We start from the raw sequence: 13,473 nt of genomic DNA on the forward strand, positions 1-13,473 counted from the left end.
ATCGTGTTATCGCTACCTTCTCTGCCGGGTATGAAACCTACTTGATCCAAGGAAACTAGAGAGGGGAGCAGTGGTAGTAGGTGGTTGGCTAGAATTTTAGCGTATATTTTTTAATCTACGTTAATGAGGGATCACATTTATTGTTCAAATAAGCTAAATACATTTTCCTAGCATGCTTCACCTGATCAAAGAATACTTTCAAATACTACTTTTAAATGTCTCTATGGGCAATGAACTGTGTAGATCTCCATTTACTTTCAGCACTTTAGAATATTTCTTTCATTGTAATATTGTATTCATATTTATGAGCCTCAGCTCTGCTATAAAATAGCTTAGCAATACCCTATTAACGAATCACAAAAAAGATTTAACGTGGTAATTTAACATTTCTACATGCATGAGCCCTAAGCTTGGCCATAGATAGCTCAAATTTTGGTCAGTCCTTGCTGCCAACATTACAATATTATATTCTCCAGCATAATCCACTCTGTAATGTATAAATACTTTGCTTAACATTTCTCAATAAACTCTTGCAAAAAGTCTGTTCAACTGTTAGGTGATTTAAATTAGAAAGGTAGAAAGAGACTAAGGCACACCCCCTTGAACTACAGGAGAGTCAGGACGCTTTCTACATATGCAGATAGAGAAAGAAGCTGTGTGTTAGTGGGCATCCTGACTCTCCTGTAGTCCAAGGGAGGGGGCGAGCACGACACTCCACACCAGGGAGAAAGCCTTGCATTACTGTGTGGAGTCACAGACAGAAGAACAGGAAGTGAGGATTTCTCAGAAGAAATAAGGACATTTAAAAGCAAAATTGAAGGATGGGGTAAGTGATGGAGGACTGCACTAAGGTAAAGTAAGCTATTTAGGAAACAAAATTGTACCTTTACAACCCCTTTAAGTGTATTGTACAACAAAGGAGAGAAACAGGGGGAAGTTGTCTCTCTACCAGACAAATAGTCATACTATGATTTGATATAAGAAAGCTAAAAATATTGCTGCTTTTCATTACAGTTTATATTATTACTGGCTGAAGTTAAACAGCAATGAAATAATCTGCATTTTAAATTTGCTATTAGCATACATGATCGTACAATATTAGTATAAAGGCCATCAACCTTAAATAGACGCTTGCAGTGCCAAAATGAATTTACATTATCTATAAAATTAATTTTATGAGCAGGGAAAATGGAAGCAATCCAGATATATAGTTGAAGCAGTCTGTCAAACCAATCTAATACCTGGCCAGTACACCAGACACATACAACTGGATTTGTACAGAATGAAAAAAAAAAGGAAAAGATGATAGACTGCTGTTTAGAAATAGATGCGGTAAAATGTGCATTAATTTTATTAGCACTAGAATATTTTTTGCAAAATTGATATTCCTCAAATAGTAACTTCAAAACAGAAACATTTTAAATATCTTATTTCTTCTGTATTGCGATTTTTTTTAGGATTATACCAATGTTGACACTTTTCATTACTATTTAACTGTGCAGCTGTTAAACCAGAGGAAGAAGACTGCATACTATGGCCTTGAGACAAAGTAGGACAAGTAGTTTGTGAGGCAAGGCTTGCAAAATGTTTTCCAAGGATAAAATAGGCAAGGTGTGAACAAACAGCAGATTTACATTAAAAATGTATTCTGGGTCAAGCTAGTGAGCAATTGATGGTTTAGCTTGTTGCAGATCAGATTCCAACAGTATCTGATGTTTATTTCCAAGCTCAAGTTGTTACTGCCCAGGCCTAATTAAAGCTTGTCCCTATTTTTATGCCTTGTTCTTAAATTTGTTTACCAAGGAAAAGTAAATTCTGTGTTAACTGCTTAAGAGGATGGCAACATTTAAGCTGGCCATAGACAGACCAAAATTCAGCTGGTTGAGCAGGAACAGGCCAAATTTCAATTCATCTATGGGCAGTCTGGCTGTACTGAAGTCTATCTATTGATCAACTTCAATACAACCAGCCTGTCCATTTTTCTTTTTGTTCAATCGCTGCCGTCGGCTATAGATGCTGACAGTGATCATTGTATTCTGACAGAATACATCGGTACAGCGTGAGGCATTACAACCATTAAAACTGAATGTGTGGATGGGGGAATCAAGCTATTTTCCTTTCTTTAAAGTGGAGTTCCACCCATTTTTTCCCCCCTAAAAATCATAAAATAAGTAAAACAATTTTTTTTTTTTTTAAATAATAATTTTATACTCACCTGAAAGGACTGTTGCTATGCGGAAGTAGCTCTTCTGCCTCTTCTTTCACCGCGGAGGATCTTCAGGCTCGTCCTACGTCGCTGTGTCTTCTTGTGAATGAGCCGCGCTGCCTTCTGGGAACTGTGTGTATCCCAGGAGGCAGCCGCCCATTCACAAAGCGGCCTGCGAGTCGAGCATGCGCAGTAGGAAATGGGCAGTGAAGCCGTAAGGCTTCACTACCTGTTTCCCTTAGTAAGGATCGAAGCGGATGGAGGCGCCAGGACCGAGGGATCGCCTGCACAGGTGGCTAGGACAAGTAAGTGTCCATATTAAAAGTCAGCAGCTACACTGTTAGTAGCTGCTGACTTAAAAAAAAAAACGTGGGTGGAATCCCGCTTTAACTTGTAGTTGAAGGAAAGAAAATTGCATGATGTATGGTCTGCCTTAGACCTTCGAGGAGTAGCAGAAGTCCTGCTTTTCTAATTTGGCAATTGTTTTAATTCATTTGAAACAACCAGATCATCCAGAAGAGTTAGGAGTACCCTCTAACATTATGCTTTAGTAAGCATGTTGCAGTACATTATTATCATTATTATTATTATTATTATACAGGATTACTATAGCGCCAATAGTTTACGCAGTGCTTTACAACATAAGGGCAGACAATACAATTACAATATAATTGAATACAGTAGGAATCAGATGGCACTGCTTATAATCTAAAAAGGAGGGTCAAGGGATAAAAAAGTTAATAGCAGTTTCATGGTACACAGAATACCTATTTTACTATGATGTATATAAAAAAAATAGCTGACAACCCTCTGCTAAACACAGCAGGATAAGAAAACAAAATATTTTAGAAGCAACACAACAGGAACACATAGAAAACTAGAAGGGATGGAGGACAGTCGTTTGACAATTGCACAAAGCAGGCTAACAACAGAGAAGCACATTGCAGACTAGAGGACACTAGAACGATTGGCAGGTTAAAGGACTGCATCAACAAGCTTAGGAAAGCTGTTGATGGCATTAGTTTGACTTTACCTTAGTGCAGTCCTCCTTCACTTACCTCATCCTTCGATTTTGCTTTAAAATGTCCTTATTTCTTCTGAGAAATCCTCACTTCCTATTCTTCTGTCTGTAACTCCACACAGTAATGCAAGGCTTTCTCCCTGGTGTGGAGTGTCGTGCTTGCCCCCTCCCTTGATGGGGGAGAGGGCAAGCAGGAGAGTCAGGACGCCCACTAACACACAGCTCTTTTTTCTATCTGCAACGTAGAGAGCATCCTGACTCTCCTGCTCGCCCCCTCCCCCCTCAAGGGAGGGGGCGAGCATGACACTCCACACCAGGGAGAAAGCCTTATGTAGAGGGACTCGTTATGTTAATTACATTACCCACGCCGTCTGTCTGTGTATTGAGCGGTGATAATTTATCACTGCTCAATAAAATATCTAGTGTCTCAGTGTTTCTGTGAATTTCTGGTACTGTAATCTCGTAAAGTCTCACTAAATTCCAGTATCAGGGACCGTTCTCCACTGTTTGAAGCTTTGGTAGATCACTTCACTCCTCCAAGGGTGAAGCGATCTTCTCCGCTTCATAAACAGGCACACAAAAATCTCCTCCGTGAATGCCGGAGAACGAAGCAGTGAATAGATTCCACTGCTTCATAAAAGGACACCATGTTCACTAAGCAGCCATATACTGTATATTTCTTACATATCTCCTCTACAAATGTACCGGATGTTTATTTACAGAGTTTAAAAGGCTGGTTGAGCTGCTGTTAGTGAAAATGCTTCTAGTGTAAACTAGAGAATATTCATTAGTGCAAGGTTTATACCATTATTAACAGAGAGAAAATCCGCAACAAAATCAGAGAACCTTTCGTCAAACTCTCTATTGCATAAAGAGGAAATAACTATTTGCCCTATACTATCCGTTACTAGTGTAGCGCCCCTTTACTTTCAGTATGGGCACTACGCTAAAGTTAGTGCAGGAATGAGAGGGTCAAGTTGCTCTCATTCCTAATTGTGCTAAGTTTGGGCTGCTGTCATTCCTGAACTGTCCTGTGAGTCAGTCTGCGCTCCAGGGATGCGATCTGGTGGAGGGCCAATTAGAGGAGTTTTCCTTGCGGGGCATGCTGGGGGTGGGTATATCTGTGGCAGACGCCATTGTTCTTGGTTCTTCGCGGGTTCCTGGTTCCAGGTGCGGCACCCACCTTTAGGGTGTGCGCACATCGCGGGCCCCACCACTATGGCCTACCTGGCCTGGGGTTGCAACGTGGAGTTCCTGACTCTGGGCCCTCATGGCCTGGAGCAACTGATGCAATCTCAATCCAACCCTCGGCAATAGAGTCTATGCTTCTTGTACCACAATTTCCATAATGCTTTGTCCTTGATATAACTGAAGCTTCAATAATATAGCATACACTGGACACCAGAGGGAGCCAAATTCCTATTTAGGCAGAATTTGCAGTCTGTTAAGATACGTTCAATAGTAACACCTTGCTACATCTATATATATAAAACTCAACGTGTGTGTGTGTGTGTATGTATGTATGTTCCAGCATCACGTCCAAACGGCTAAAGATATTAACATGAAACTTGGCACACATGTTACTTATATGTCAGCAACAAACATAGGATAGGTGGTTTAACCCTTACCCACCCCCATTTGCCATGGTCGGGGTTTTTCTTTAAAGTCCTATTCAACTCTATGGGAAATACATGTTACTTCATAACTTCCAAACGGCTGTACATATTTCGATAACACTTGGTCACATGTTACTTATATGTCCACTTAAACTATAGGATAGTTAATTTATCCCTTAACTACCCCCATTTGTGAGGGTTGGGGTTTTTGTTTAAAGTCCCATGCAAATCAATGGGAAATGTATGTTCCCACATAACTTCTGTACGCCTGGAGATATTTCAATAATACCTGGTACACATATTACTTATATGCCAAATAAAAATATATGACAGTTAAATTAACCCTTACCTACACCCTTATATAAAAGATGGGTATATTTATATTACTATGATTTTCCTCCCCAAAAGGTTAAGATAGGAAGACCGGGCAACGCCGGGTATTCAGCTAGTCTATATATATAAAACTCAACGTGTGTGTCTGTGTATGTATGTATGTATGTATGTTCCAGCATCACGTCCAAACGGCTAAAGATATTAACATGAAACTTGGCACACATGTTACTTATATGTCAGCAACAAACATAGGATAAGTGGTTTAACCCTTACCCACCCCCATTTGCCATGGTCGGGGTTTTTCTTTAAAGTCCCATTCAACTCTATGGGAAATACATGTTACTTCATGTTCCAGCATCACGTCCAAACGGCTAAAGATATTAACATGAAACTTGGCACACATGTTAGTTATATGTCAGCAACAAACATAGGATAGGTGGTTTAACCCTTGCCCACCCCCATTTGTCATGGTCGGGGTTTTCCTTTAAAGTCCCATTCAACTCTATGGGAAATACATGTTACTTCATAACTTCCAAACGGCTGTAGATATTTCGATAACACTTGGTCACATGTTACTTATATGTCCACTTAAACTATAGGATAGTTAATTTATCCCTTAACTACCCCCATTTGTGAGGGTCTGGGTTTTTGTTTAAAGTCCCATGCAAATCAATGGGAAATGTATGTTCCCACATAACTTCTGTACGCCTGGAGATATTTCAATAATACCTGGTACACATATTACTTATATGCCAAATAAAAATATATGACAGTTAAATTAACCCTTACCTACACCCTTATATAAAAGATGGGTATATTTATATTACTATGATTTTCCTCCCCAAAAGGTTAAGATAGGAAGACCGGGCAACACCGGGTATTCAGCTAGTCTATATATATAAAACTCAACGTGTGTGTTTGTGTATGTATGTATGTTCCAGCATCACGTCCAAACGGCTAAAGATATTAACATGAAACTTGGCACACATGTTACTTATATGTCAGCAACAAACATAGGATAGGTGGTTTAACCCTTACCCACCCCCATTTGCCATGGTCGGGGTTTTTCTTTAAAGTCCCATTCAACTCTATGGGAAATACATGTTACTTCATGTTCCAGCATCACGTCCAAACGGCTAAAGAAATTAACATGAAACTTGGCACACATGTTACTTATATGTCAGCAACAAACATAGGATAGGTGGTTTAACCCTTACCCACCCCCATTTGCCATGGTCGGGGTTTTCCTTTAAAGTCCCATTCAACTCTATGGGAAATACATGTTACTTCATAACTTCCAAACGGCTGTAGATATTTCCATAACACTTGGTCACATGTTACTTATATGTCCACTTAAACTAGAGGATAGTTAATTTATCCCTTAACTACCCCCATTTGTGAGGGTCTGGGTTTTTGTTTAAAGTCCCATGCAAATCAATGGGAAATGTATGTTCCCACATAACTTCTGTACGCCTGGAGATATTTCAATAATACCTGGTACACATATTACTTATATGCCAAATAAAAATATATGACAGTTAAATTAACCCTTACCTACACCCTTATATAAAAGATGGGTATATTTATATTACTATGATTTTCCTCCCCAAAAGGTTAAGATAGGAAGACCGGGCAACGCCGGGTATTCAGCTAGTATGTAATAAAAAATACTTCTGATACTTCATCTTCCAAAGGGCCAAATCCTCACAAAAGCTTTACTCTCAGCCATGAAATCTAAAACTTGAAGACCAGACCTGGCATTGATTTTTTTTTTTTTTTTATTTGCGAAACAAGGACAAAAATTGTAAATGAGTCTGAAAAAGAATCTGCCAAAACAAAAAAAAATCATGCTTTGAAAATGAAATTGGTTTTAAATTATGGACAATTGTTATATTCCTTTTTATACTATTCCAACGTGTTTTTTATTAAATAAATCAAAGTCAAATTTTCTAGACCTCACTGAGGCAGGAACATTGTTTGTAGTGAAATTACATCAACACAAACCTAAGTAATTCTATCCAGTTAAAATGAGCATTTTTTTTTTTTTATGTGGTGTTTCAGAGGAAGGCAAAGCATATAATACATCTAAGAAATTAAATACTTGTTTCCACAGGGGGGCTGGATTCTTCTTTCTTTTATTTGTTGTAATCAAGGACACCAACTATGTAATTTTCACTGCGGGACTAAAATTGAATAGATAGCTGCATAGAGGAAAACAAACAGAATGCCAGAACTGAAGATAGGCTTTCATGAATCCTGCTCATCCAACTGCTATGCCTCTAAATAATTGAGATCTGCTACATTTTAGCTATTCAGGAGCTTCATTTCAATGCCTTGATTGCATTGTTGCAATATTTCCATGCTGAATCTAAGCATCGTATTTTAAGTTTGGTATACTGTATGTACTGTATTTTTACAATTTCCATTATATCATTTGCTGGCATTTCATAAGAGAATTTATATTTGCCTCATATAACAAATATACATTTTACAATGTAGGTACATAAGAAACCCACGGTAGACTGTGATGGTGCATCAGAGTGAAAAGTTCACTTGTGAGAGGGCATTAAATAATCTTAGAAGGTGGTATGTGGAACACCAGTCCCCCCCCCTTTTTTGTATTGCTGTCCTTATTTTAATATGTGTAGCTTTGTCAGGGATTTCAGTTTTCCTTGTACTGCTTTAGATACAGGCAGGGCTGGACTGGGACAGAAATTTGGACCTGGACTTCATCCAGACTGGCCCACTTTGACAGGTCTCTCCCATGGCGGCCGGACAACTAAAGGCACCCCCCCTCCCCGGCCACCCAAGCCCCCTCTCCCCCTTCACTAGCCACTAGCCGTTCTACTTTATTAGAGTAGAACGGCTGGTACTGGTACTCTTTTAGGCAGTACCAGTGGGGAAGCTAGACATTTCACCCGGGACAAAGAATCAGTTCGGTGCCCCCTTATGGGACAAGATTAGGCAGAAGTGAGAAATTCCCAGGCCATAGTTGTTAAGTCAGCTGTCTGTCCCCTCCCCCCATGCTCCCCTGTCATCCCCCTGCTCCTCTGGTCCTTCCCCTGCTTCTTTGTTCCCCCCAGGTGAGCACTGCGGGGAGGGAGAGACAGAGGAGCGGAGGGGGCGGCAGTCCGCTGTTACTGAAGCCGGCCAACTGAGCCATCGGCCCACCGGGAAACTCCATGTAGTCCCAATGGCCAGTCCATCCCTGGATACAGGATTGTTTTACCTTAACAGTTTCCCACACTAATGTTATCATGTAAGGAAATTTGTAACTGAATTTTCAGCTAGCCATACATGGATGGTTTTGATCATTTGCATATCATCCAAGCATTAATCCAAACATGGTTTTGTGCATGTTGTTAAATCTTTATAGACTTTAACTACAACAATAAATTGTCTATTTCGTTCCAATGCAGAATTATAAGACACTTACTGAACTGTCCATGCAGTATGTAGCCAAATTACCAAACCACTGGATGTCCTCTGTGTGCTGGTTTCCTTTAAAGCAGAACTCAGTTCAACATAGGCCTATAGTATGCTAGCCATCAATCAATATAGGATGTTTTGTAGTTTAAATCAGCCCTCAGAAATTTCACTCACCTGCTTGCATTTGGCAAATGTACCTATGTTAGACAGCACACTGGTCCAATGCTGGGTCATGTAACATCTATCATAGGAGACGGTCTAGGAGGGGGGGCTCTGTACAAAAGCAGCCGCCAGACAATTCAAATCAAAGCTGTGTCACAGTGGGAGATCCCCGGTCTTTGTGACCCAGCCGCCTCTCCTCTTCTTCTCCTCTCTTTGATCCTCATGCACTGGTGAGGTTGCATTGATGAGCTCTGATCAGGCTGCATTAATGGACACTAATCATGCTGCACTGATAGGCAATGATCAGGCTGCATTAATGGATACTGATCAGGCTGTATTAATGGGCACTGGTGAGGCTGCAGTGATGGACACTGATCAGGCTGCATTGATGGGCACTGATCAGGCTGCATTGATGGGCACTGGTGAGACTGCATTGATTGGCCAGCGGCCACTGTCATATAAAGTCCTGCCTCCTGGACCTGCTTCTATGATAGACAGCACACTGGTCCAATGCTGGGACCTGTAAAGTCTGTCATAGGAACAGGTCCAAAGGAAATTAAATGTGTAGCGCTTAAATTGACTATCAGTGATGAAAATCAGATACCAATAAATATAAAAGTATAACACACAAAACAATTATGAATAGAATGTGCATCAAAAATATGAGTCCCTTTCCATAAGGAACAAAAAATGTGCTGCTGGCACGTGATGCAAGGTGAACTGTTACACCTGTTGATTAGTGACAGAACACAAAGCTGATATGATCGACTGCAGTTAGATGAAGAAGTTTGCATACTTCAAAAAGTCAATCAAGTGAATAAGTGAATGGATGAAAATAAGTGACTTCTCCAGTGTGATAATCCCACCACCGAAAGCAATGCAGGCTTACCGGAGCACGTTGACTTAAGATGACATATGCCACCGAAAGTCGAAGAAGGCTTAGAATGACTAATGTCATAAATGATCCTTGGCAGAGTAACACGTTAGCTGGTCATCATATCTTCTGTAGGATGGATGAATGGAAAGAAACTGGGAGCTGTGCTGGAAGTGCGATCCCCAGGTAGAGTTTCTCACAGTGTGTCAATTGTATATAAAGATAAGAGAAAGAAGGAGCAGGTCCAGGAGGCAGGACTTTGAATGACAGCGGCTGCCAGGCAATTCAAATAAAGCTGTGTCACAGTGGGAGATCCCCTCTGTGTGACCCGGTCGGCTCTCTTCTACCTCTCCTCTCTCTGATCCCCATGCACTGGTGAGGCTGCATTGATGGGCACTGGTGAGGCTGCATTGATGGGCACTGAGCAGGCTGCATTAATGGACACTGATCAGGCTGTATTGATGGACACTGATCAGGCTGCATTGATGGGCACTGGTGAGGCTGCATTGATGGGCACTGGTGAGGCTGCATTGATGGGTACTGGTGAGGCTGCATTGATGGGCACTTGTGAGGCTGTATTGATGGGCACTGGTGAGGCTGGATTGATGGTCACTGATGAGGCTGAAATAATGGGCACTGATGAGGCTGCATTAACCACTTGCCGACCTCCTCATGTACATATACGTCAGCAGAATGGCACGGACAGGCACATGTACGTACCTGTACGTGCTCTGCTTGACGTGGGTCGGGGGTCCGATCGGGACCCCCCCGGCACATGCGGCGGTCGGTAAGCCTCGGGGAGCGATCCGGGACGACGGCGCTTCGTTTATAGCCGCCCCGTCGCGATCGCTCCCTGGAGCTGAAGAACGGGGAGAGCCGTGTGTAAACACGGCTTCCCCGTGCTTCACTATGGCGGCGCATCGATCGAGTGATCCCTTTTATTAGACGAGACTCGATCGATGATGTCAGTCCTACAGCCACACCCCCCTACAGTTGTAAACACACACACAGTGAACCCTAAATGTTACAGCGCCCCCTGTGTTTAACTCCCAAACTGCAACTGTCATTTTCACAATAAACAATGCAATTTAAATGCATTTTTTGCTGTGAAAATGACAATGGTCCCAAAAATGTGTCAAAATTGTCCGAAGTGTCCGCCATAATGTCGCAGTCACGAAAAAAATCGCTGATCGCCGCCATTAGTAGTAAAAAAAAAAAATGCAATAAAACTATCCCCTATTTTGTAAACGCTATAAATTTTGCGCAAACCAACCGATAAACGATTATTGCGATTTTTTTTACCAAAAATAGGTAGAAGAATACGTATCGGCCTAAACTGAGGAAAAAAAAATTTATATATGTTTTTGGGGGATATTTATTATAGCAAAAAGTAAAAAATATTGAATTTTTTTTAAAATTGTCGCTCTATTTTTGTTTATAGCGCAAAAACTAAAAAGCGCAGATGTGATCAAATACCACCAAAAGAAAGCTCTATTTGTGGGGAAAAAAGGACGCCAATTTTGTTTGGGAGCCACGTTGCATGACCGCGAAATTGTCTGTTAAAGCGACGCAGTCCCGAACTGTAAAAACACCTTGGGTCTTTAGGCAGCATATTGGTCCGGTCCTTAAGTGGCTAATGGACACTGATGAGGCTGCATTGATGAGCACTAATGGGGCTGCACTGATGGACACTGATGAGGCTGCACTGATGGGCACTGATAAGCTGCACTGATGGGCACTGATATGCTGCACTGACAGGCACTGTTAGGCTGCATTTTTGGGCACTGATGAGGCTGCACTGATAGGCATTGATAAAGTTGTTAATATTTATTTCTGTAACTTAATTCTGCATAAAACATTTAACAGTCTAATTTTTTTAGATAGTTTATGTGGGCGAGCTTAGGGGCGGAATTAGGGGCAGGGTAGGGGTTGGGTGGGATAACTGGTGGCCTGGCTAAGGGCTCAGTAGTATTGTAAGTAAGACTGCTCCTAAACATACCTCCTGACGGGGTATGTTTCCGAGATTGAGCCAAGGGTTTTTTTAAGCCCCGGACCGGTGACGTGACTATACGAGGGCTCACATCAGGATATCTGTGAGCTCCAGATCAGCGGGATTTGGGGGGGGGGGGGTGAGGAGGGTGTCCTGTGTAAATTCACCCAACAGATTTTTCTGTAAAGTGAACTTACCCTTTAATCAGAAATGTACCCATAACAGCTTCATACAAAACAATGTTCTTGGGCAAGGAGCATAGTAGTTGATTTACTAAAACTAGACAGTGAAAAATATGATGCAGCTCTGCATAAAAACCAACTTCCATGTTTTTTCCTCAAAGCTTAATTAAAGAAGCCACAAAAAAAAATCAACCCTACAGTGTATTACTGGATTTTAAACAGTAGAGACACTTATTTTTTGCTATACCTGCAAAGGGGGCCAACCTTAATTTTCACAAGTAAAAGGTATCACATAAACTAAAAACCTCATGCACAACAGTAATTAATGAAACTTAAGGACCGCCTCCTGCACATATATGTCGGCAGAATGGCACGGCTGGGCACAAGCACGTACATGTACATCCTCTTTAAGTGTCCAGCCATGGGTCGCGGGAGTGAGCCCGCGACCCGGTCCGAAGCTCCGTGACCGCGGCCGCGGGACCCGTGGACCCGATCGCCGCCGGAGTCCCGCGATCGGTCCCCGGAGCTGAAGAACGGGGAGAGCTGTGTGTAAACACAGCTTCCCTGTTCTTCACTGTGGCGCTGTCATTGATCGTCTGTTCCCTGATATAGGGAAAGGCGATCAATGACGTCACACGTCCAGCCCCACCCCCCTACAGTTAGAAACACATATGAGGTCACACTTAACCCCTTCAGCGCCCCCTAGTGGTTAACTCCCAAACTGCAATTGTCATTTTCACAGTAAACAATGCATTTTTATAGCATTTTTTGCTTTGAAAATAACAATGGTCCCAAAAAAAGGGGCTAAAATTGTCCGATCGCTGTTCGCCGCCATTAGTAGTAAAAAAATAAAAGAAATTATAAAAATTCAATAAAACTTTCCCCTATTTTGTAAACGCTATAATTTTTTTTACCAAAAATAGGTAGAAGAATACGTATCGGCCTAAACTGAGGGGAAAAAAACGTTTTTTTTTTTTATATATATATTTTTGGGGCATATTTATTATATCAAAAATTAAAAAATATTGGCCCAGATTCAAGAAGCAATTGCGCCCGTGTAACCATAAGTTACACGGCGCAATTGCTTACTTGCTCCGGTGTAACAAGTGCTCCTGATTCAGGAACCTCGTTACACCGACTGCAGCCTAAAATCTGCGCGGCATAAGGCACTTATGCCTCGCAGATTTTAGGCTGCATTCTTGTGCTTGCCGCTAGGGGGCGCTCCCATTGTGATCAGCGTGTAGTATGCAAATTGCATACTACCAACTGATTCAAAAACTTGCGCGGCCCCCGTGCAAGCCAGGTACGGAGTTTCCGTACGGCAACTTTAGCGCAAGGCTGCCCTTTCTAATAGCAGGGGCAGCCAATGCTAAAGTATAGCCGGCCTTCCCGCGCCGTGATGCACGTCGGGAAAGTTTCCAGACGGAGCATGCGCTGTACGCTCGGCACGGGAGCGCGCCTAATTTAAATGATTCCCGCCCCCGGCGGGATCATTTAACTTGCGCACGCTTACGCTGGGCAAATTTGCCGGCGCGCCCTCGCATTTCACGGAGCTACTGCTCCGTGAATCGAGGGCAGCGCAAAATATTTGCGGGGGCGCAGGGAAAAATCGTTGCCCTGCTCCCCCGCAAATATCGTGCAAGCTATGCTGAATCTGGGC

This window comes from Rana temporaria, chromosome 5 (assembly GCF_905171775.1).
Source record: "Rana temporaria chromosome 5, aRanTem1.1, whole genome shotgun sequence".
Classification (NCBI taxonomy): domain Eukaryota; kingdom Metazoa; phylum Chordata; class Amphibia; order Anura; family Ranidae; genus Rana; species Rana temporaria.